This window comes from Tenrec ecaudatus, chromosome 7, assembly GCF_050624435.1.
Source record: "Tenrec ecaudatus isolate mTenEca1 chromosome 7, mTenEca1.hap1, whole genome shotgun sequence".
Lineage (NCBI taxonomy): Eukaryota > Metazoa > Chordata > Mammalia > Afrosoricida > Tenrecidae > Tenrec > Tenrec ecaudatus.
In genome coordinates this window covers 67,603,735-67,627,928 of record NC_134536.1, presented here as the reverse complement: position 1 = coordinate 67,627,928, position 24,194 = coordinate 67,603,735, and the positions used below count along the sequence as shown (strand labels likewise).

The 24,194-nt window shown below is 37.9% G+C and overlaps 1 protein-coding gene and 1 non-coding gene across 3 annotated transcripts in view; one reads left to right on the top strand and one right to left on the bottom strand.

Annotated features, from left to right (window-relative positions):
• The window catches only part of LIN28B (lin-28 RNA binding posttranscriptional regulator B), a 107,038-nt gene that overhangs the window by 36,638 nt on the left and 46,206 nt on the right, over positions 1-24,194 (top strand). The gene's annotated exons all lie outside the window — the stretch shown is intronic.
• Positions 21,979-22,169, bottom strand: LOC142453875 (U2 spliceosomal RNA). The gene has a single exon (XR_012785450.1). It is a non-coding gene; the product is annotated as a U2 spliceosomal RNA (small nuclear RNA).

Below are 24,194 nucleotides of genomic sequence, written 5' to 3'. Positions count from 1 at the left end.
ATTGTCTTTTACATCACTGAATTACAATGGAATCTTGTCATAAATCAGGTGACTATATAAGTATGAATCTCCTAGTTCATTGGTCTGTTGATGTATTCTTGCCCCTACATCTGCACTCTTAGTTGGTGTAACTATAGTAATATGGTATTTGGTAGTTTAAATGCTTTAATATAATTCTTTAGTATTTCCTTGCTATTTTAGGTCCTTTGTATTTCCTTATTAGAGATTCACCTTGTCAATTTCCACAGGCATTAAAAATTGTGGACTGAGATTGCTTTTAATATATAGGTCAATTTGGGATAGAATTGATTTGTATGAATCCGTATGAAGTAGGCTAGTCCTTAAGCATTCTCTATTATTCTCTTTATTTAGAGTAGTGTTTCCCAGCGTGTACAATATTGCCTCAGGGGGATGTGCTGGAATGCCCCAGGAGGCAGCAAAAGCAGGTACCTCTACTACGTCCAGGATTATGGGTGACAGTAAATAAGTTGTTTCTGAAAAAGGGCAGTAGGCCAAATAAGTTTGGGAACATAGGATTTAGAATGTCATTAATTTCTCTCCAGGACATTTTTAGTTTTGAGGACTGCAGTCTTATAACTCTTTTACTAGATATTTCCCTAGGGTAAGGAGCAACTTGCTGGCAGTGAGGTTTTCAGTTATTCCTTTGTGCTTGTGGTTTTTTTGTTGTTGTTGATGATGCTCTTATTACGTAGTATTTTTAAAGTTTTATATTCTACTTGTTTGATAACTGCATAAGAACAATTACTTTTTTTAACTTTGTTTTAAAATTTATTATGTTTAAAATCATTTTATTGGGGCTCATACAACTCTTATCACAATCCATTAACAATCGATTTCTACATGCTGCATTCAAGTCTTACAATCTCACTGAATTTACTTAATGGCTTTAGTAGCTTATATATTAAAATTTGTAGGTATGTAATTATATCATCTTCAGATAATGACAGTTCAATTAATTTTTTCCTCATATCAAAATCTATATGTTTATTGTACTTTTCTCATTCACTGCAATTGGTGGTTGGGGGCATCTTTTTTTTTTTGCTAACACAAATGGAAACTGTTTAATAACATACCTTTGAATATATCAAAATATAGAAGTTCTTTTTTCTTCCTAGTTTGCTGAGGGAATGTGGATGATCAAGTGGTTGGATGATCAAGTGGACCAGAGAGACTGGGATGGGTCCATTTTGAGGGCTGGATCATGAGTTTGTTGTGGAGCTGTGCGTGTGGAGATTGTGACTCGGCAGTGGCACAGAGGCATGTGTAGGTCTTAGGAGGGAAATCTGAGTTTCAGTTGTACATTTGGGAGTCTTCAGTGTTATGTGGTCATGAAACATTATATGCCATCATAAAAGCAGAAATTGTAGAGTCTTTAAGGACAGGAGTCAGAAGAACACCTTTGGAAAGTCACAGTTGGCGAGGTCAATGAGTATCTATGGTAGGCTTTGTAGTGACTCAAAGTGTAAATGTTTGAGTATACAAGGAGCACATGGTCATAATTTTAAAGAATTAATACTGGACTAGTCCCTAGTAAAGACATTTCAAAATTTCAACTCTTCCAAGGTGCTCTTCTGCTTTGCCCCAACCCGCCCTCCATTTCTGACCTCCACCTCATTTCTTGAGTATATTCCCTCATGTCCCTGGGTGCTATGCTGTGCCACAATGTCTCACATAAACTCACCAAATATGAAATGTCTCATGTGGTGTGGGTGCTGTTAAGTCCCAATTCTGAAAACCAGGTAGTGGTGAGCCAAGTGCAGTGTCTAGAGCCAGTAGCCAAAAATGTCTGAAAGCTAAAGCAAGTCATGCTTTTGCCAAAACGCATCAAGGAAACCGGCCACAAAAAAGGGACGTTGTTTTTTTAAAACAATGTTATTGGGACGTACCCGCATACCATACAGTTCAGTAGTTCAATTATATCAGGAGATTGTACACCATCACAGCAATCAGTTTCAGGACATTTTCTTATTGTGCATCTTTTTTGGTATGTTTTGATATTAGCTCCCCATTTCCCCTCAACCTTCCCTGCCATACTTCCAAGAAACCATTAATCCAGTTAGTGTCTTTATAGATTAACTCATCCTGGATTTCATACCTAAAAAATATAAAAAAGTTAACAACAAGAACAAATTAAAATGGAGCAAAACCTCAGTTGAAAAGAAAATATTAAAAACTAGAACTTTAAAATAGGGCAAAAGGGAAGATTAAATGATAAAGGTGTTGTTTAATGGTATTTTAAAATATTATATGCCATCTATGTAAAAAAAGAAAAAATGTTTTGAAACCGACTGTGGTAGCAATTGTACAATACTGTTTTATGTGACCGATGGAATGCTATGACATATGAAAGAGCTCCCAATAAAATATTTTTTAATTTAAAAAATGGTAAAGGAGTTAAATTTTAACCTAGCTACATCTGCCATAATGGACTTCCCAGGGCACTCTGCATGACGACACGGCTATTCATATTCCTGGTCTATGTTCAGAGGAAACTCACCGGAGTTTTAATCTATGTGTAATTCCCCTTCACATTTTAAAAAACTGATAGAAATTTTTAATAGGTCAACATAGGGATCACATAACCTATGTCTTCTATAGTGGTCTTTACAATACTCTTTATTCTCATAAGAAGGCTGTTCACATCCTCTCCTATGGTCAAAAACAGGAATATTTGATAGAGATGTGCTTATTTTTATCTTTCAAAAGACTCTACTCCCAAGGAAAACAAAGGATGGTGACTAAAGTCACATCCTCCAGTACAGCAGAAGCTGAGATGCACCCCACCCTAATCCTGTAACAGAGAACTCCCTCCAAATGGAATTATCACCACAAAGGTTAGAATGTAAAGTACTGTATATACTTGAGTGTAAGCCAACCCGAATATCAGCCGAGGCACCTAATTTTACCACAAAAACTGCATTAAAAATGTGCTGGAAAACTCGGTACATACACAAGTATATACTACACCTAACAAAATGGATTATAGCAACTGAGAATATGGCTAGAAGGACCATATTAAGTAATCAACTACATCTCAGAGCATTGTTTTAATCACAGTCGGGAACAAATATATATTATAACTACTTGTAATAAAAAGTTACTTAACATTTACGTAAATGCGTGAAATGTAATACTAACTTCAAAAACATGCTGAAACAAAAATTAGCTTGGTCTTAGTAATGACTTAATAGATAGCCTATATTTTGAGTGCAAAAACAAAATAATTTATACACAGAAACACATACCTATATACATACAGATTTTATGCTACAAGTAACATACCAGAGTTTATTAAAATTGGATTTATTATCATCTAGCATTGAGCAGAACCACACATCATGAGGCTCTTGAGGAATCTCAGTAAGAGAAATTTGGGAAGTCTTTTATAAATTTGGTTTTATTTGATTTGATTTTGGACAAGAGCCAAGGAACCGGGAGTTTGCTCTGTAATGTGTGCTGTCAGAAAGCAAAGGAGCCATCTGTGACTGGACAGCTGAATGCTTCCTATCTAGAAAGCAGGAGACATAGAGGGAGGCTAACCCCAGAACTGATAAAGAAGCAGCCCCCAGCCATTCATCGGAACCAGGCAAGAAGAGCATCTCATCATTTGGATCAGATTCTTGCTGTTTCTCTCTTTCAGGTAAGGTCACAGAGTCCTTATCTGATATTGCTAGCCTTTGGAATTGTGCAGGCTCAACAGGATAGCACCCTGGCCAGCTCCCAGCTGTCAAGGCCACTTGAATCTTAGGTATAATTAGTGAAAAAGGTAAAGGGAGAATTGGCTTGGTGGCAGAGACAAATATTGTGTGTAGTTAGAATTTGCTGTCTGTAGCAGTGATAATAGTGACAGTAGTTAAGAGGCATCAGTGGGGCTGGGAAGGTAGGAAAATGAAGAGAGGCCAGTGTGAATGGTTTTAATGGTTTAGTGGTTTTAATTGATGTACTTCAAATTTAAATCAGGTAGATGAAGAGGTTATTGTTTGAGCTAATGAGTTGTTAAATGATTAAATACTTTAAATTATTTTAATGAACATTTTATCTTGTCTATAATGCTACTTATACATCAATTATTATTTTGTTCATTAAATAACTTTTCATATACATTTTACATGGTTGTAATTATATCTCTTACTCTGACCTTTTAATTTTTTTTTCCTTAGCTGGACATGTCATCATTAGTCCTTACTTTGGTTTTATCTTTCCTGAAGATCAATCTGACAGTTGTTTGTAAGACTGCCTGCTTTCTTAGAGAAGGGGCAGCAGACTAACAGAAGAAGGAAATGCCAAATTCTTGGTAGGAAAATTAGCAAGTCTCTATTACAGATATGATGACATAAAATAAATTAAGAATTTTGTATACACAGTTTCTCAGCTGAACAATCTCATAGTATATCAACAACAAAAAGATGTAACCCACTCTAAGGCTAGAAGATGATGATCCCAGAAGTGGCGATACAGAATTGATGGCTAGAATGACGGATTGTTTGTAAGTGATGATGGTAAATTTCCTAATGGTCATGCTGAGTTCAGAATTCCTCATCTGTGTGTGGCTGGGATGATGTCCCGTAAAAAAGAGTCTGAGAACATCAGTGGACGCTAACACTTCCGGTTTTATACGCCTATTATTCCCATTAGTGTTTGTTGTACTCATCGGAAGGAACACTAGCCTTTCATCTTTAATTTATTCCCTGGTGTCTTTTTAATGAGGTTGTCTTCGGAAACAACTCTTATTTCCACACAGCAGTACACCGAGAAGAGAGAGGTCTGGTACTGGAAACCTAATTGCTGAAAGACTGTGGTAAGCTTCCATACGCTAGCATCTGAGTAGTTTTGTTAGCTATCATTTCATAAAGAAGTGCTTTAGAATATGGAATACAAGCGAAATCAAACTGTAACAGAAAACATTGACCTAAACATACTTATTCCATGGTCCACGCTTTAAAATCTCCCACAAGGATAAAATTAGATAAACTAACTAGGAGGGGTTGAAGTTTATGTTAGCTAGGCATATAGTTGGTTTTCATTATGCGTAAAGCGTAAAGTTACACTAAAAAAGAGGGTTGGAAAATTTGTTAACATTTTTCTGTTTTAAACTTTAACTGAGAATGTATTTTCAATGTGCATATCAAAAATAACATAAGATTAAATAATTTAGTTTATCGCATTTTACTGAGTTTAATTCATTGCTAAAATATAGATAAATAATAATCAACTTTTTATTAGTTATTTTAAATTTGTTGGCCTTCACTACCTCATATTTTACTGCCTTTTTCTCTCCATTATTGACCACTCTGTCATTTTACAGCTGCATATATAAAAAATTAATTTCTGCTTGTCCATTTATTTCCTGTTAGAATGCAACATTTTTCATTTATGTAGACACAGTCAATTTTTATTTTGATGATGTATGATTCATAAAATTTATTATTTGATGAATGTAATACTTTATTCTTCATATATTTTAATATCATATAGGACAGCTTATGTGTACATTAAAGTCCCCTATATATAAGTGAATTGACTTTAATTAAAAATTAACTACATAGCTGAATAATGAAGTAACCCAAGTAATTTTTGAGTATTGTGCATGAACATAGATCTTGTCATTCATATTAGCTAAATATTTATTATTAATTAAGCTTTATAAATAGTAGCCTGAATAAAGCTTATTAGGAACTTGAAAGGCAAATTTAAAAGTAAGAATTTATTTACAATTGCTAGGCAAAGTGTAATATCATTTGGTATAAAGCACTCTTGTCAATAGGTAAGAAAACGTAAGCGTCCTTGTAGAAAATTGAAAAAATGAACAGAAACAGAAATTTACAAAAGAATAAAAATAGAAATGAGATAGCTGCAGATTTAAAATAATAAGTGAAAATGGTAAAGTCATTATTTTAATAATAACACCTAATGCCGGCAAGTTTGCAGGAAAACGGTCACTCCTATGACACCTATGGATGAGGTAAACACTGAATTGTCAAGTCTTTAGGACAGTGCTTCTCAACCTTCTTAATGCCGCGACCCTTAACTAGTTTCTCATGTTGTGGTGACCCCAACCATACAATTATTTCATTGCTACTTCATACCTGTAAATTTGCTATGTCATGAAAATATCTGATACGCAGGATGTATTTTCATGGTTACGAATTGAACATAATTAAAGCATGTGATTAATCAGAAAACAATATGTAATTATATATTGTGAAATATTTATTTCAATGACAAGTAAGTGAAATTTTGTCTTCAAGCATGGCGTAGCTTGAGGTAACAGTCTTCAGGCCCAGTGCTCCTAGGTGGGCGTATCTAGATGTGGGCGGACCTGCCTGGAGACCCATAGAGGAGCGGTGCCTAGGTTCTTAAGACCATCGGAAATACATGTTTTCGATTGTCTCAGGCGACCCTGTGAAAGGGTCTTTTGACCCTCAAAGAGGTCGCAACCCACAGGTTGAGTACCACTGCTTTAGAGTGTAATCTGAAAGAATGTTCCAAAAATCTACAAATAAGGATGATTTTTGTTATAACACTTGGTTGTTGTTAGGTGTTGTCAGATAGGTTCCAGTTCACAGCAACACTGTGTACAGCTAAATGAAACACTGTCCAGTCTTGTTCATCCTTATAATGTTTGTTGTGGCACTGTGATTTTGTTTATAAATTTTGTCTTCAGCTACTCTGTTAATCCTTCTCTTTGAGGCTCTTTCTCTTTTTAATGACCTTTTACATTTCCAAGCAAGAGGACCTTTTCCAGGGGCTAGTCTTTCCTGGTAGCATTCCCAAATATGTGATAAGAAGTCTCACCATTCTCATTTCATTTCTAAGGAGCACTCAGGCTGTACTTCATCCAAGACAGAGCATGTGTTGTTTTGGCACTTTCAGTGTTTGTAATTCAAATGCAGCAATTCTTCCTCTGTTTTTCTTATTCATTACCTAGCTTTCACATGCATGTGAGGCAAATGGCAAATACTCTGACTTGAGTGACGTTCTTGCTCTTTAGAGTACACACACATTTAAAATATATGCGTAATACATGTTTTTAGAGTGGTAAATAATTGGAAACAGCCAAATATTCATTCTTGAATTAAAATGTAATAAAATACAGTGTAGTTAATTAAAAAAAAGAAAAATATTTTAACTCAGATTGTTAAGATGCCGTTTAAAAAGTCCACAATTGCCTTGACTCGATTTGTTTTGTTTAATACAGGAGTTTCAAATGAGAGAGAGAAATTTTCCATTGATAAGGGTGATGGGTGCCCAGCCAATTGGCGTGATTGATGTTACTAAGTTCTAAGTTACCAATGCCTGCAGGAAGTTAGTTGCACCAGCGATAGATGTTTTTATAGCAACAGCACTAAGAAGAATCATCACGGAGGCCAATGCTGAATAACTAAATTACCTTGTGACGTAGTTTTGGGTCATGGTTTTATGGAGCATCTAGTTAACTGGCCCCAATACAGAGTTTTTCAGTGTTTTTGTTCCAACCCCTAGTTCATTGTGTGGTGCATGAGGTTGTCCAAGTCTGCAAGGGGGCTTCCCAAGATACAATTTGTCTCTTTGCATGGAGCAATAGAGGAAGGGGAGTCGGGCATTGAAGGAGGAACTGTAATATGTGGCTATTTGTTTCCAAAGCCAGCTGCCTTCTGTGACCAGAACTGAATGGTGCCTGCCTACCATTGCCGATCAAAGTTCCTATAGATTCTATAGTATAGAAGGATTCAGATCAAAAAGGGGAAGAGTGAGAAACATAATTTCAAATTCCTATGGGCTCCAGACTTTCCAGTCATGGAGGAAGGATGAACTCCTGGAAATATTACCCTAAGACAATCTTTACACCTTAACCTGGAAATGTCCCTGGAAGTCTTCTTAACAGCACACCATAGTCCAACGTAACACATGAAGAACACGTGCCCTGAGCATTTTGCTCTTTTTAGAGGACACTATGAGATCAAATTGACATCAGCAACTCACAAGGGCAAACCGGAAACTGTAAGAGGGTGGTGTGTTTATGTTAGTGGAGGAGGAACAATTTTGGAGAGAGGATAAGAATGGTTGTCACTGAACTGTACATTTTGATATATTCAATTGTACATTTTGATTTGTATATTTTCAACAGCATAATACTCACACAAAATAATGAGCTAAGCATGTTAAAATCTAATTTTTTTGGAGGGGGGTGTGGTTATCAAATGACTTTATCCGAAGGAATGGTACAAATGGAAGAATGGAAGTGGATGCTTGTACTTGGGTACAATTTCTAGAAAAGGGACAGTTCTACCCAACATGTATTTGGTGACTTGGGGAAGCCATATGAAAATAGTGATCTATAATTTATCAAGAATTCATGAGGGAGAGAGGGAAGAAGAGGGAGGGAGAAAAATGAGGAGCTGATACCAAGGACTCAAGTAGAAAGAAAATGCTTTGAGAATGATGATGTCAACATATATACACATGTGCTTGATACAATGACTGAATGTATGGATTGTGATAAGGGACGAAAGAGCCCCCAATAAAAGTATTTAATAAAAATAAATAGGTAATAAAATCTAATTTTAATTATTGAAAAAAACCTACAGTTACTGGTGTGGGGTAAAATTTTTTCTAAGGAAAAAGGACTGGAGGGTGTAGGAGCTCAGGCTTTAGAAAAAGTCATTCCTACCTACCTGTCCCTAAAAGAGAAAAAGGGCGGAGGACTATTTTGCACCCCTACCCTCCCCCCAAAGAGGTAAAAATAGAATTGTGGGATGACAGCTGATTTCCTAGTCCATTTGCACTTGGTGAGAGAGGGACAAAGGAGAAAAGAAAACCTGTAGTAATTTGTGAATACTTAAATGTGTTAGCAAATTTATATGTTGTTTACACTAGGGTGGTTTAAAAGGAGTTTTAATAGAGAGCCAATAACAGTACAAGAATGAAGACATTGTTGTGCAGTATTGTGTGCATGTACAACTCTTCTTGATGAATTATGTGCCACTAAAACTATTAAATGAAACAAAGTAAAATGAGCTTTGGTCTCATAGGCGCTCTGTTCAAGAGACTTTTCACTAATCAAGAGCAACGTGGTAGCTCCTTTCTGTGCTCTAGAATTTCTTACTTCGCAGATACAAATGTTTACATTTGCAGAAGAAAGAAAAGAGAATAAGCTCTATTTGGAGTCAAACTATTTACTAAGCTTAAAAGTGAAGATGATATAAAACCAGGTGCTATTTCATTCTGTTGTATGTTGAGTTAGTTGCTGTGGATCAGAATTGATTCAACACCTAACAAGAAGCTTAAAAGTTAGGGTGGGGGATCTTAATAACAAAACCTAGAATATTAATGATTAGCTATAGCATATAAAAGGAAGCCCTGGTGATATAAGCCCTCGGCTGCTCTCTGAATGGTCAGCAGTTTGAATCCACCTGCCACTCTGTGGGAGAAAAATGTGACAGTATTCTCCTATAAAGATTTCTCTCTCTCACACACACACACACAAAGATTTCTCACTGCCACGGAGTCTGTGCCAACTCACAGCAACCCTTTAGGACAGAGTAGAACTTCCCTGTGAATTTCTGAGGACAGAAGTAGAAAGCCCTGTCTTTCTCTCATGGACCAGCTAGTGGTTTGGAACTGTTGACCTTTCAGATCACAGCCCACCATGTAATCATTACGCCACCAGGGCTCCTCTGTAAAGACTTATAGCCTTGGAGATCCTCTAAGGCAGTTCTCCTCTGTCTTGCAGAGGGGCTAAGCCATTTATCTACTGACGGGCTTTGGGTCTCCGCTCCAACCCACCTCTTTCATTTTGATTAGTTGTTTGTTTTGAATGTTTTTGATACCTGTTGACACCTCATGATCACACAGGCTGGTGTACTTCCTCCATGTGGGCTTATTTTGTTTTACTTCAGAAAGGTAAATGCTACATACATTATTGTGAAATTTCTGGATTCTAGATGGGCTAAAATTACCACCTAAAATAAACCAGGGATCAAAATAATATTCTACTTTTTAATAACAGCCCTGGATGTTATTGAAAAGGATTTTATGTTATGAAAGAAAATAAAGTTGTATGTCATTTTCATTATCAAATATACCAATCAAATGTGAGGATAGAATGAAGACATTATTAAATATGCATATGAGGGAGTACCCCCTCATAAAAAGTAATTTTTTAATGTTACCTATTTAAATTTTTTTTACAAAACCAACCTTAGCATCTTCTAAGTACTCTCCATTACACTTAATACATTTGTCAAATAACCATTCTTGGAAACTTTCTCAAACTCATCTGTTTGAATGACTGACAGCACCTCCCTCATTTTTTTCTTCACCTCTTCTACTTCATGAGAAAACCATTCATACACTTGAGTTTTTTTTCCATGGTGCTGCCCTTGTAAGCTGTGTTCAACATCACAACAGTTTCTGTGGTATTTTTCCTGAGCAAGAAACAAAATTTCACAGCCACAAGCGGTTCTCTTAAATCAGCCATCAAAAAGATGAGGTTCAAATGCAGCAGCTTTTATGAAAAATTCACTGTGAGCAGAGAGAAGCTTCCCTGGGCGCACCACTGGGTGCACCAACTCAGAACAAGTTGCTCAATGCTCTCCTGGCAGGAAAAATGACTTCTACGAAAGCTCTGCTCTGCCCAGTGCAATTCCGGGTGGTTGTGTGTGTGTGTGTGGGGGGGGGGGGTTCCCCCCGCATATAATTCAGGGGGGGGGTTCCCCGCATATAATTCAGAAAGTTTACCTCCCATACATTCCACTTAAGGTTTACTCCAATGAAACATGTTAGGTGTTATCGCGTGGTTCCAACCCGTAGCAACTCTATGCACAACAGATTGAAACACGGCCCGTTCCTGCATCATCTTCACAATTTAAACCCATTGCTGCAGCCATGGTGTCAGCCTATCTTGTTGAGGCACGTCCTCTTTTTTTCTGTCTCTCTGCTTCACCAAGCATGATGTCCTTCCACAGGGACTGGTTTCTCCTGATGCCCAAGGTATATAAAATGAATTCTCGCCTCTAAATCGAGAATCCTTTCCTTTAGGAACACTCTAGCTGTACTTCTTCCAAAACGGAAGAACAAAGGATCTCAGAAATAGTGTATTATTTGAGAACAGTGGTGAATGGAAGTCACTGGATACTAACTGTGAAGGAGACCTAGATAAGAACATGGCTTGGAAGTTTCTTGGGAAAGAAGAGGACAAGATAGAAAAGGACAGTAATTCTCGAGCTTGACACCGCTGACAATTTGGGCTGCAAGAGTGTTGTTGTGGATGAGTTGCTTTGCACTGTGACCCTTAAGGAGTTGTGCTAGCAAAGAGCACAGGATCTTCTACAGCAGTTGTTCTCTTCAGCATTGTAATATATGGTCTTCTCAGATGATCTCTAAATTATCTTCCTGTTGTTGTTAGTTGCAATTGAGTCAGCTCTGACTCAACATCAACTTAAATTTAACGGAAAGAAATGTTGCTCAAACCTGTGCCATATGATTGCTTTTATGACTGAGGCCTTTGTTTGAAATCCAGGCATCAGCCAAACAGTCAAGAGTGTAATGTTTCAGAATGATCCGGGACATTCCGTCAAAAGTTCTTAACCATTTATGTTCAGTTTTCTCCCTGTTCTTATTCACTTATTTCTATTCATGTTCCCTCTTCTATCCAATTTCTCCATAAGCTGCTTCTCTAGGGCCCTGATTGAACCCTGAAAAGGAATAGTTAGCATGCTCTTGTCCACATCAGTGATTTTTTTTGCATTCAAATTTCTCTTAAAACAGGGTGCAGCTTTTGATAATGAATCAAAATTTTGATTGATTTTTAGTTATTCGTCTCTCATTTTTATTGCAAGTTACATTTTTATTCTAAATATTAATTTTCAAAGAATTTGTCTATTTTATGTTATTAATTTTACTGACAGTTCTTTATTCATAATATTCCCTTATACTCCTTTTATTGGCTGGGATTGGTGGTGGTTAGGTTCTGTCAATTTGGTTCTGACTCATAAAGACCCAATGTACAACAGAACTAACAGAACCACACAGTGCTAGGCCCTGCCCCTCCTCACCATTGTCATTATGAGTGGGATTGGTAGTGATGGATTCTTAATTTTAGTCAATTTTGTGTTCTCATGCTCTTTTTATTTTGTTTATTTTCTGCTCAGCCTACTTAGTGGTCTACCAGTTTTCTTGAAACCAATGTCTTTTACTTTCTTTTTTAAAAAAACCTTTAAGCTCATCTTTATTTGATTTGTTGATTTTAAAATTTTTTGTTTTTTTAATCATTTTAGTGGGGCTCATACAACTCTTATCACAATCCATACATACATCAATTTTGGAAAGCACATTTGTACATTCATTGCCCTCATCCTCGAAACATTTGCTGTCCACCCAAGCCCCTGGCATCAGCTCCTCATTTTTCCCCTCCCAACCCTGCTCCTCCCTCCCCCATGATCTCTTGATAATTTATAAATTATTATTTTGTCATATCTTGCACTGTCCGACTTCTCCCTTCACCCACTCTTCCGTTGTCCATTCCCCAGGGAGGAGGTTATATGTAGATCCTTGTAATCGGTTCCACCTTTGCACTCTACCCTCCCAGTATAGCCACTCACACCAGTGGTTCTGAAGGGATCATCCACCCTAGATTCCCTGTGTTTCCAGTTCCTACCTGTAACTCTGGTCTAGCCAGATTTGTGCGGTAGAACTGGGATCATGATAGTGGGCCGGGGAGGAAGCATTTAGGAGCTAGAGGAAAGTTGTACCTTTCATCGTTGCTACATCACACCCTGACTGACTGTCTCTGCTCCATTTTTTAAATATTTGGAAGGTAACAAAAAAACCCATGTTATTGACTTGAGGTCATTCTCCATATATATATATATATATATATATATATATATATATATATATATATATATATATTCACCTCAAGTATATATGTGTATATTTTCCCATTAATGATGGCTTTACCTGCATTTCATATATTTTTATGTCATTTCTCCCCATTATCATTGAGTTAAAATTTAAAAAAAATTTTAATTGTGATTTATTCTTTGATAAGTCATGTTAATTAGAAACCACTCTTTGAATCACAAATATTTGTGATTGTTTTTTATTTATCTTACCTTGTTATTAGTTTTGAGAACATATTATATAAGATATAATAAAACATTGAGACACTTTTATGGTTTAACTTATTTTGAAGACTGTACCATGTAGAATTATATTTTACAACTGTTGGTTGTAGTTTTTTAATAAATGCTTATAAAGAAGTTGATAATATTTTTAAGATCTGTGTTTTTAGTGATGGGATTTTCTTATCTGTTACAATATTTGCTGAGAGTACAGTATAATAAAATCTCCAATATTCCAACTTTGATTGGGTATTGCTTCTTTTTACTCATGTCAGTTTATGTTTCATTTATCTCAAAACTGTTATCAGGCACATACACATTTATAATTGTTACATCTTATTAATTTTTCTTTCATTATGAAATCGTTGCCTTTACTTCTGGTGTTAAAGTCTGCTTTTTTGTCATTAACATATTCATAACTTTCTGTGCTTACTATTTTTATGCTATACTATTTTTATGCTATATCTTTTCCATCCTATTTGTGTTTTTATATTTAAGCTGGCTCTCATACACAGCACAGTCAGTCAGGCCGCAAGGGTACCATCTGTTCCTGCACTGTGAGATAAGTCAATGAATATGGCCCTTCTAGCCATCATTCCTGTGTGATGTCTTGTGATTCGGGATTCTAGGTCTGTGACGATGATCCCACTTTGGAGGGAGTTCATGTCACAAGATTAAGGTGGGGTTAAGTCCTGATTTTAAGCATAGGGACCAAACCACCCATGGCTCTTGGGGCCATTATTAAGACTAGTAGAGATGAGACTTTAAGAGATCCTCAGTCATTTTCTCCCTGGCTATGGTCGGCTAAAAGATAAACCACACCTCCTTCAAAGCCCTTGCTCAGTCTATACGAGCCATCTAGGACTCAGTGAAAAATCACAGGGTCATTTAGAAGAGCATGCCCAAGATCTCTGTCAGAAGCTGCAGAGACTGTGGCAGAGGCTTAGAGGAGCTGCCTCAAGAAGGGGGAGTACCTTCTCCTCAGCCGGCCAGAGACTACGGAACTGTGAGAGAGTGGCGGACATGCTAGCTTTCTGGTTCATGGGGCAAAGGCCAAGGGACCACATGGCTGAGACTGAGGCCAGGAGAAAGACTTGGCTGTTGACTGAGGAGATGTGTTGCTGTAGTCCGGTGACTGTAGAACTGCCCCTGTCGATTTCTGAGACTGTAACTCTACTGACATTTATTTCTGTCATTTTTCTGTTTTGTTCTTTTGATGGTTTCAGGCTTCCTGAGTCCTAACACACCTTAATAGTGTACTCCAAAACCATGTTGTCTTTAAGAGTGCTATCTCTACTATTGCAGGCAGATTTTACAATAATGAATTGCTCTTCTCTAATTGTGTATTTTCTACAGATACTTTGAGGGGGGAATCTTGGTCTCATTAAAACAGCTCAAATAAACCATTATGCTTGAATTTGAATTTTTGTTGATGTCCCCCTCCCCCACCCCCTTCTGGGCCTACTAATGTTATCAGTTATTTCAGAAATCTGCCTCTAAAATGCAAAACAAATACATCACCTAACTTTACTCAATTGAGATTCTTCTACAATTTAACTTTTAATTGTATCCTCATAGACTGCCTAAGGGTGGAGAGAATCATTTACATTTCTTGATGATATTTTCAGTGGCGCTTTATGTAGCAGTTTAGATTCACATTCATCAATTTTTGCACAAGTTGTTCAGTGATGTTGGTTGCATTCTACACAATGCACAAACCTTCTCATTTAGATTCCAGTTTTCTATTTCTGTGAATCCAATTTCCTTGCCTTTTTAAATTGTCATCTTTGTTTTACTGTTTGGTCTCATATCTCCCAGCTGCCAAGATATTACTAAAGAAATATATTTTTAATCACACACATTTGTTCTTGCTACTTGGAAAAGAAAAAAAAAAAGCAGGTCTCTATTTTACAGCATTAAGTGCTTAAGACGCCAATGAAAAATTTCCATTATCTGATTCTAACTCAGTATTTTCAGCCTCACTTTTTATCACCCCTTCATAAATAATGCATTTAGATTTAGCCATACAATTTTCCATTAGTACACCTGTACTAACACATGGTAAAGCCATTAGCTCAGATTGTATTACTATTAAAATATCTCTCTTGATGCTCTTCAGCAATGCGGTTCATGTATAAAGACGTTCATAATCCCTCTACTAAATTGAGACCTGACCTTGGTATGGTCATTACCTTTGGTAAAATTTTATATTACACATTTCATAGTTTTTCTTTTATTATTTCCTATACCTTCTTTCTGGAATTCCAATTAGTTGGGTGGTTGTCTTTCTGTATTCTTTCTCTGTGTTTTATTTTCTCTCAAAATTTTCCTTTTTCGCCTTTGTATGTTGATAGATTTTCTACCTTGTTGCTTTCATTCCACAGAGTTTTAGCACTCGTTTTTGTTTCCTCAGAGTGTTCTTGTTTTATTGGTATTGTTTCATTTCTCTTGAGATACTAATTAGATTGTATAAAACACCTTTGGTTCTTTTATCTTGGCCTTTCTTAATTATGTTGCATATTTTGTAATTCGCGATTGACCTTTCAGATATATGAGTGATATAGAAGAACAAGGGGGTAGAAATGATTGAAGGAATCTGTAAGGTAGGAAGACCAAAGATGAATTGGAGCATTTGAATTAGGGTGTTGGTTAAGAATATTGAACATTTCATGGGCTGTGAGAAAAACAGGTTTTACTTAGAAGAAGGACGGTCAGACGGTCATTAGAAAGGAGGGCGGTGAGGGGCATGCACTTTGGACATGTTGTCAGGAGGTAACCTGGAGAAGGACATCATGATTGGTAAAGGACAGGGCCAGCAAAAAAGAGGAAACCCTCCATTAAGCGGATGGACATAGTGACTATTCCACTATGTGGACAAGGAGCTCATTGACAGCAGTGCTTGTGAGGATGGTGCCGGCCTGGACAGTGTCCCATTCTGTTGTACATCGGGTCAGAACTGGCTCAGTGACACCTAACAGTAGCAACAGGGAGGGAATCAAACTGGTGGCCTCCTAATTTTCAGAATTAGTAGGAGCCCAGGATCTAGTATTTTACCAGTTGCCCAGATATTTTCCTCAGTCGCTTTAGAGCATGGGTTCACATAGTTTACCTTGGCGTTGTTTGGCTGTATGAAGGTGGAATTAAGGGGTGGGACGATGGAGGATATTCTAGTCCACAAACAAACCCTCTATTAATCTCCCAGTTTTCAAGGCCACTACTTTCCCTGAGTGTGTTGTGTCTGAAAACAGTCTTTCCAGGGTTCTGTTAGTCACTTGGTATGTTGGCTCTTATCTCTGCTACAGCCAGTATATGGCCGCTTTAATTCCGGGAACTCCTCAGCGTTCTGCCTTACTTACTTACACAAGCCTACTGATTTCTGTTGTCCGACAGTGGCATCCCTCATTCTCTTTCTTATTATGAATTTGTTTATTTTTATTTTTTAATAGTCCGTCATGACTTTAAAAGAGTCACTATGTAATAACACATATCTGTTCATCCTGCCAACTTGATTTAGAAGTCAGTTTATGCTCCCTAGAAAACAAAATATACTCCTATCTATTTCAAAGGAGAATTTGATGTAAAACTGGGCTTCAGTGCCTTCCCCATCTAGTTGGTGAGAAAAAACACATGCAAAGGGACATCAGCAATCCTATTGCTAGCAGGAATCCAGGGTAGAAATACTCAGCAAATAAAGCATTTAGACTTGACTCCATAGTCCTGTTTTTCTCTTATCTGTCTTTTTAAAATGTTACTCTTACTATGTTACTGTCTTTGATCATGTTTGTCATTTGTTTTTCATTTCTATCTACATTTTAGAATATTTAATATATAATGCAAACAGCGCCTTCTGTTTAAGTGTTCTTATTGTTTGTAGGTTGTAGATTTTTCATTTATTCTCTTGAATTTTAAAGTGTAACAGCTTATCGTCTTATAGATTGTAAGTAACTTTATAGGAGTAGAGTAGAAAGCCCATTCTGTCTCTTCCACGAAGAGACTGCCAACTAAGCGGATCGCAGCCCCAACACCCTAACCACGACACCACCAGGGCTCCTAGTCCTGTTACTCTTTGAAAGTTATTTCAAAAGGTTGAGAGAACCAAAGTATATACTTTCTAGAATATGGAAGTGGAAGCTGATGTTTTTATAATTGTGCTACAACGACTTGGAATAAAGGGAAGTTAGGAAAGGAAACCTTACTTAGTTGGAAGAAATGCAATGCAAATCAGAGTTATTCGATGAGCTGGCATCATATGTGGTTAGATACTATTGGGTAGGTTTCAAGTTATAGCAAACCTATGTACAACAGAATGAAGCATCTTCATATGTGTCAATGTTCGAGCCCTTTATTGCAGCCACCTAGTCAATCCCCCTCCTTGAGGTGGACCACCACCACAAGATCCTCCAGGGTGACTTAGTTCAATACCCATTTGAATAGAACATAGACTGTGCTCTAAATAGTTAAGTGAATTGTTAAGGCAAATAAGTTTTTGGTTCCAGCTCCTGCCACATTACATACATGTTGGTGTTTTAATGCAAAGGTAGTACTGCATGTGGCACATGTAGAACAGCCTGCAGGCAGTCGTTGTAAGGAGATTATCTGGCTGTGTTGTAAAGTTAAGATGGTTCTGCTTTTTCTTGATTTTCCTACTCCTATGTGAACATCATTTGTTCTTTACTCACCCTCTATTGTACTGAGCATGATGTTCCTTTTCCAGGGGCTGGTCCCTCCTGATAACATGTTCAAAGTCCTGAGACAATATCGCACCCTCCTTGCTTCTGAGGAGCATTCTGATTATCTTCTTCTTCTGCCAGTCCATGGTGCTTTCAGTGACCTTCACAAACAGCATACTTTGAACACATCAATGCTTCTCTGGGTTTTCTCATTCATCGTTTAACTTTCAAATGCATATAATGGATTAGAAAATAATTATTGATGAAGGAACTTTGGTGGCGTAGTGGTTTTGCACTAACCACGAGGTCTACTAACCACAAGGTCAACAGTTCTAAACCTTCTGTGGCTTCACGGTAGAAAGACAAGACTTTCTACTCCTGTAGAGAGTTATTGTCTTGAAAACCCACAGGAGTAGTTCTACTCTGCCCTGTAAGGTTGCTATAAGTTGGAATTAACTCAATGGTAATAAGTTTGGGTTTTTTTATTTGACCTGATGGCAATGAGTTTAGTTTTTACTTAATTATTAAGGATCATGTTGTTAGGTGTCATTGAGTCTCTTCTGACTCATAGCAAGTCTATGCATCACAGAAGGAAAAATTCAGGATCCTGTGCCCTTCTCCTAATTGCCATTATGTTTGAGCCTTTTATTGCAGCCAGTGTCCATGCACACCATTGGATTCTCCTGATAACATGTCCAAAAGTATGTGATACAGTCTCACAGTTGTTTCTCCTAAGGAGCATTCTGACTGTGCTTCTACAGACAGATTTGTTTGTTCTTCTGGCAAAACCAAAACCAAAACTCACTGCCACCAAGTCCATGCTGACTCATCGCGACTCCTGTGTGTTTCCAAGACTGTTGACAGGGTTAGAAATCCCAGTCTTTCTCCTGAGGAGCTACCGGTGGTTTCGAACTACCAACCATGCCAGTTCCAGCCCAACCACTACACCACCAGGCAGACCATGGTATTGTTAATATTCTTTGCTAGTTTTACTAATGCATGGGTTGTGCTATATAGTACTGGGAAAGGCACTTTAAACTCTAAGTAGAAGTAAAATTATGAGGTTGTCAACTAATACTTGAGAAGGGGATATTGTAGACTGTGGGGAGGTAGAAAGTGCTTTAAGTGAACATTTCCAGATTTGATACTTTGTATATAAAGTGTCCTAATACATTGGTTGCAATGTCCACAAAGCATGAACAACCTCCCAGTTTCCACTCTGGGTTCTCTTCCCTCACTTCAGAATTTTCTTCCTCTTCTTGCCTTACAATCTTTTCTTTTTGGTAGATGTTATCCTTTTGATCCAAAATAATTATTTGTTTTAAGGAACTTGTTTCTCTGGGGTGTTACTGTTTGTTTTATGGGCCTGGCGTTGTGGCTGCAATGATGGGCTCAAACATAACAACAGTTGTGAGAATGGAGTGGGACCTCGGATCACTATGAGTGCGAACGTACTTGAGTGTCCCTAACAACAGTTACATGAGTGGTGGTCTCTGGGAATAGTTTCTGTTGTCGGGGAGTGTCTCCTGTCTCTGTGAGACCAGTAAGCTTGTGAATTTGATGTTGTTGTTGTTGTCATCGTTCTATGTTTTTCTCTTGCTCTGTTGGGTTCCAAGTCAGAGCAGTAGGTAGTGGTAGCCAGGCACCAATTAGTTCTTCTACTCTTGGGGTTGTGCAGGTTGTGGTTCATGTGGTTGGTCGGTCCACTAGTCCTTTAGACTAATTACTCCCTTAAGATTTGAATTTTCTTCCTTCTCCTTTGCTCTAGAAGTGAAGAGACCCATAGTTGTATCTTGAATGACTCTTCACAAGCTTTTAAGACCCAGATGATACCCACCAGAGTAGGATGCAGAACATTGCCTTTACAAACTATGTTGCGGTAGTTGACAGAGCTGTCCCCTGAGTCTAGATTAGGAGCTTCACCCCACAGGTGAGGTTTTATTTCCATGACTGTGCCCCAGGTTTGCCCGTCTATCTGTATTAAGATCTATGCAGGACTTAAAATATGTGTAGAAACATGCACAACCAAACAGGTGAGTGTGCTTCCTTACACCTTTCCACACCCCTTTAGCATACCTATTTTACCTATGTAGCCATGTATAAATGATTGTTGTTTATCCATTTGTAGCAGGCTTCTCTGTGTTGTAGTGGTTGTCCTTTAGTCGGATAGTTTCCTTCGCCTTGGTCCCGGTGTGCTGACACATCCATGTTGGGCACGGCTTTTTCCTTCAAGTGTTATTAGCACTGGTCTTCTCTCTAGGTAAGTCAGGAGTACTAATGTCTCTGTTGAGTAAGCATTTGCTGATTGCTTGAGTTGACTTGCAAGCCTTGGAATGATATGAATTGGAATTGACTCCATGGGAGTGAGTTTTCTGGTTTCCTATCTAGTTAATATTTCCCCCTTTTCCTCTAGCCACCAGTTACGATCAAAGAATTTTTTTCTGTATGTAAACCTTTTCTTGTTTGTTTGAGTATATGATAGTCATCTTATCCTTTTGTGATTAAATTATTAAATTCAGCACACAGCCCATAAATTAATTAATGTTGTAGAGATTTTGTGGGGTCATCATAATTCTTTATCGTTGCATAGTATTTCATTGTGTGATATGTACCATAGTTTCCTTATTCATTCATCTAATTGTGGACCTTTAGGTAGTTTTCATCTTTTTGCTGTTTTAAATGGTGTTATAATGAGCATGGGTGTGCATACAAAGCAGGTTGAGAAAGGACATGGAAAAATTCCATGATTTTTAAATCCCATTTTCCATGACCTTTTGAAGCTCCCCTTTATACACTTCTTTAGGGTACATCCCTGGGCATGGGGTTGCTGACCCCTGTGGTATTTCTATTTCTGCCATGTAAGTGTCATACTACTTTGAAAATAGAGCTTGTGCTATTTTACATTTCCCAATAGCAGTAGAAGCGGTCCAGCCTTACCACACCCTTTAGAACAGTTGTTGCCTTTTAAAATTCATGCCCTGTTGACAGCGTGAGATAGTGTCTCATTTTATTAAATAATTCTTGACAAAAACAATAAAACGATTACTTAAGATCTTTCCCTATTGCTTCTTGATTGCCTCCCTCAATTGCAATGTTCTTCACTTTTATCAGAGTTGCATCTTCCTATTCCAGTAGCTTTCTTGGGGAACCTAAGGATTTTCTGTGTATAGGATCCTCCCATCTGTGAGCAAACCAAAACCTAACTCACTGGCACGCAGTCCATTTCCACTCATGGTGACCCTATTGAGGCAGGGTAGAACGGCCCCTGTGCGTTTCGAGAAAAACACTTTAGGAGAGTAGAAAACCCCATCCCTACCTCACCCCCCTATCCTCCTGTGAAGAGGTAGTTTTATTCTTCCCTTGCCAAGATGAATGCCTTTCATTCCCCTGTCTTGCCACATTGCTCTAGTGTGATTTCCTGTTCAATGCTGAAGAAGAGTGCTGCTGGTAAAAGGCAGCCTTGTCTGCTTTCCCGTATCAAGGGGAAAGCTTGCAGTGTTGGTCGTAGTCCAGCTTGGCTAGGGAAACCGATTCATAGACACTTATGTGTGTAAGAAAGAGCTTTATATCAAGGAGCAATTGTATATTGAGAAACAGCCCAGCCCAGTCCAGATCAAGTCTATAAGTCGATATTAGCCTCGATGTTCAACAACAGTCTATAAATTCCTCTTCAGACTCATGTAACACTTGCAATGACTCCGAATGCAGGAAGATCACAGGCCAGGGGTGGAAAGTCTTGTCGCTCCAATGGTGGTGGAAGCATCTCAGTGCTGGCGAGGGTTTCCATGTGGCTCCTCCAGCTCCAGGGCTCTGGCTCCATCAGAGTAACTCCATGTGGCTTGTGAACAGGAATGTCTCGCAGGGAGATAAGCAGAGAGTGTATCTGGCCTCCATTGAGCTGTTTATCTGCTTCATGCCACCCAATGAGGTCATCGGGTTGCAACCAGATTGACAGACTAGACTTTGCAAGTTGACAGATTATGTAATTGCCACAGTGTTCTCCATCGAGAATAATAGTTGTTGATTTTGTATGCTAGAACTTCAGAACGTTCATGGAAAAATTTCATGAGCTTTTAATCCCTTCCCCCCAGCCCCTCACAATTCTTTTCCAGCCCCCTGCATAAGCATTCCTTACTATGTGACATATTTCTCTAGTTTTACCTTGCTTAGAGTTTTTTTTGGTGTGTGTGTGGACCGTTCCTGGAAGTACTGCAATACCAGGTCGATGCGTGGAGTGGACGGAGCAAGCTCCTATTCCAACTCCCTGCTCCAAAAATCCATTTAATATATTGTCCTCGGATAGAGGACGTATCAGATATTAAACTGATAAGAACAGATACTACACATGATCTTAGCCAAAAGGCCAAGAAGCGATGTTTTTTTTTAATCAGAGATTAGTATCAGACTTTTTTCTGTGTCACCTGAAATGATCTTTTGATTTTTTTTCTTTTATTTATGATGGTGGATTACATTGACTGATTTTCTAGTGTTGAATCATTCTTGCACACCTGGTATGAATTCCACTTGCCATGATCTCTTAATGAATTACATTAGCTAAAATTTTGTCGAGAATCCATGAAGTGACATATTGGTCTATGACTTTATCTTTTGTGGTATTTTTGTTTAGCTTTGTTATCAGCGATATGCTGGCTTCACAAAATTAAGTTAGGAGTGTTCATTTTCTGTACTCTACACCTGTGTGTTAGGATTTGAGTGAGCTCTTTTCTGAATAGTGGGATTCTTCGATGAAGCTGTATTGGCCTGTTATTGTTAGCTCTTTTTTTAAAAAATCACTTTATTGGGGGCTCATGCAACTCTTATCATAATCCATATGAACAGCAACTGTGTCAAGCACATTTTTACATTCGTTGCCCATATAATTCTCAAAATATTTGCTCTCTACTTAAGCCCTTGATATCAGTTCCTCATTTTCCCCCTCCCTCCTTGTTCTTCCCTTCCTCCTGAATCCTGGATAACTTATAAATTATTATTATTTTGTCATGTCATGTACTGTCTGACGTCTCCCTTCACCCACGTTTCTGATGTCCATCCCCCAGAGAGGAGGTTATATGTAGAGTAGAGCCTTATAATTGGTTCCCCCTTTCTACCCCACCCTCCCTCCACCCTCTGGTATTGCCACTCTCACCACTGGTCCTGAAGGGATCACCTGTCCTGGATTCCCTGTGTTTCCGGTTCCAGATGGACATCCTCTCATCTAGCCGGATTTGTAAGGTAGAATTGGTATCATGATAGTACTGGGGTGGGGGGAGGGGAAGCATTTAAGAATTAGAGCTACCTCTTCAATCTCTTATTTTGTTACGGATTTGTCCATTTTTCTACCTTAGTCTGTGGTAATTTAGTAGGAAGTATGTTTCTAGAAATTCCATTTCCTTTTAGATTTTCAAAATTTTTGAAGTTTAGCTTAGTGTTCTGTTGTGATCCTTTTCATTTGGTTCTTTTGTATTGTCACCGGTCTTATTTCTTTGGATTATTTGCTTCTCCTCTTCGTTTGTCAGTTTTGCCAGTGATTTGTTGATTTTATTGATCCTTTCAAAGAACCAGCTTCTGGTTTTGTTGGTTTTCGCTATTGTTTTTCTGTTCTCTGCAGTTTTTCTTAATCTTTGTTATTTCCTTTGTTTTGGTGCTGCGGGCTCCTTTTGCTGTTTTCTTTGTATTTGAGCTGTAGGGTTCATCGTTTGATTTTGACTCTATACATTGACCCTGGAGCTTGGCTTTTACTGTGAGTCAGCTATGTTTGCTCTCTCGCTACATTCTAGGAATTTAAAACGTCCACCCTTGATTTCTTTACTTACTGGTTTTTAAGCAAGGTGTTATTCAGTTTATAGGTATGTCCCCTCTTGCACTTCCTGTTAACGGTTTCTGCTTTTATAGTTCTGTCATCGGAGGAAATGCGTTACAGTGCTTCACTGTTTGGGGTTGTATTGAGGCTGTTTTGTAGTGTAAAATGTGGTCTGTTCTGAAGAATGCGTTGGAAAGAAAATGTGCTTTGCTGCTGATGGTGGAGTTCAGTTCCTCTATTGTGGAGTATAGATCTTCTGTATCTAGACTGAGTTTCTGTCTAGTTTTTCTGTATTTCAATAAAAGTGGTATGTTGAAGTCTTCTACTATTATTATGAAACAGTCTATTTTTCATTTCACTGCTTTGGATCATACATATTTACTGTGGTTTTATTCTTTTGGTGCATTGGCTTTTCAATCATTATATAAGGAACATCCTACCTTATCTTTCATAGAGTCCTGATGGTACTGCGAGTTAAAGCATTGGATTGGTATTCACTAGGTCAGCAGTTGAAACCCATTAGCTGCTCCATGTGAGAAAGATTAAGAGTTAAAGTCCCAATTAAAAAAAAATAAACCAAAACTAAAAATGCAAAAAAAA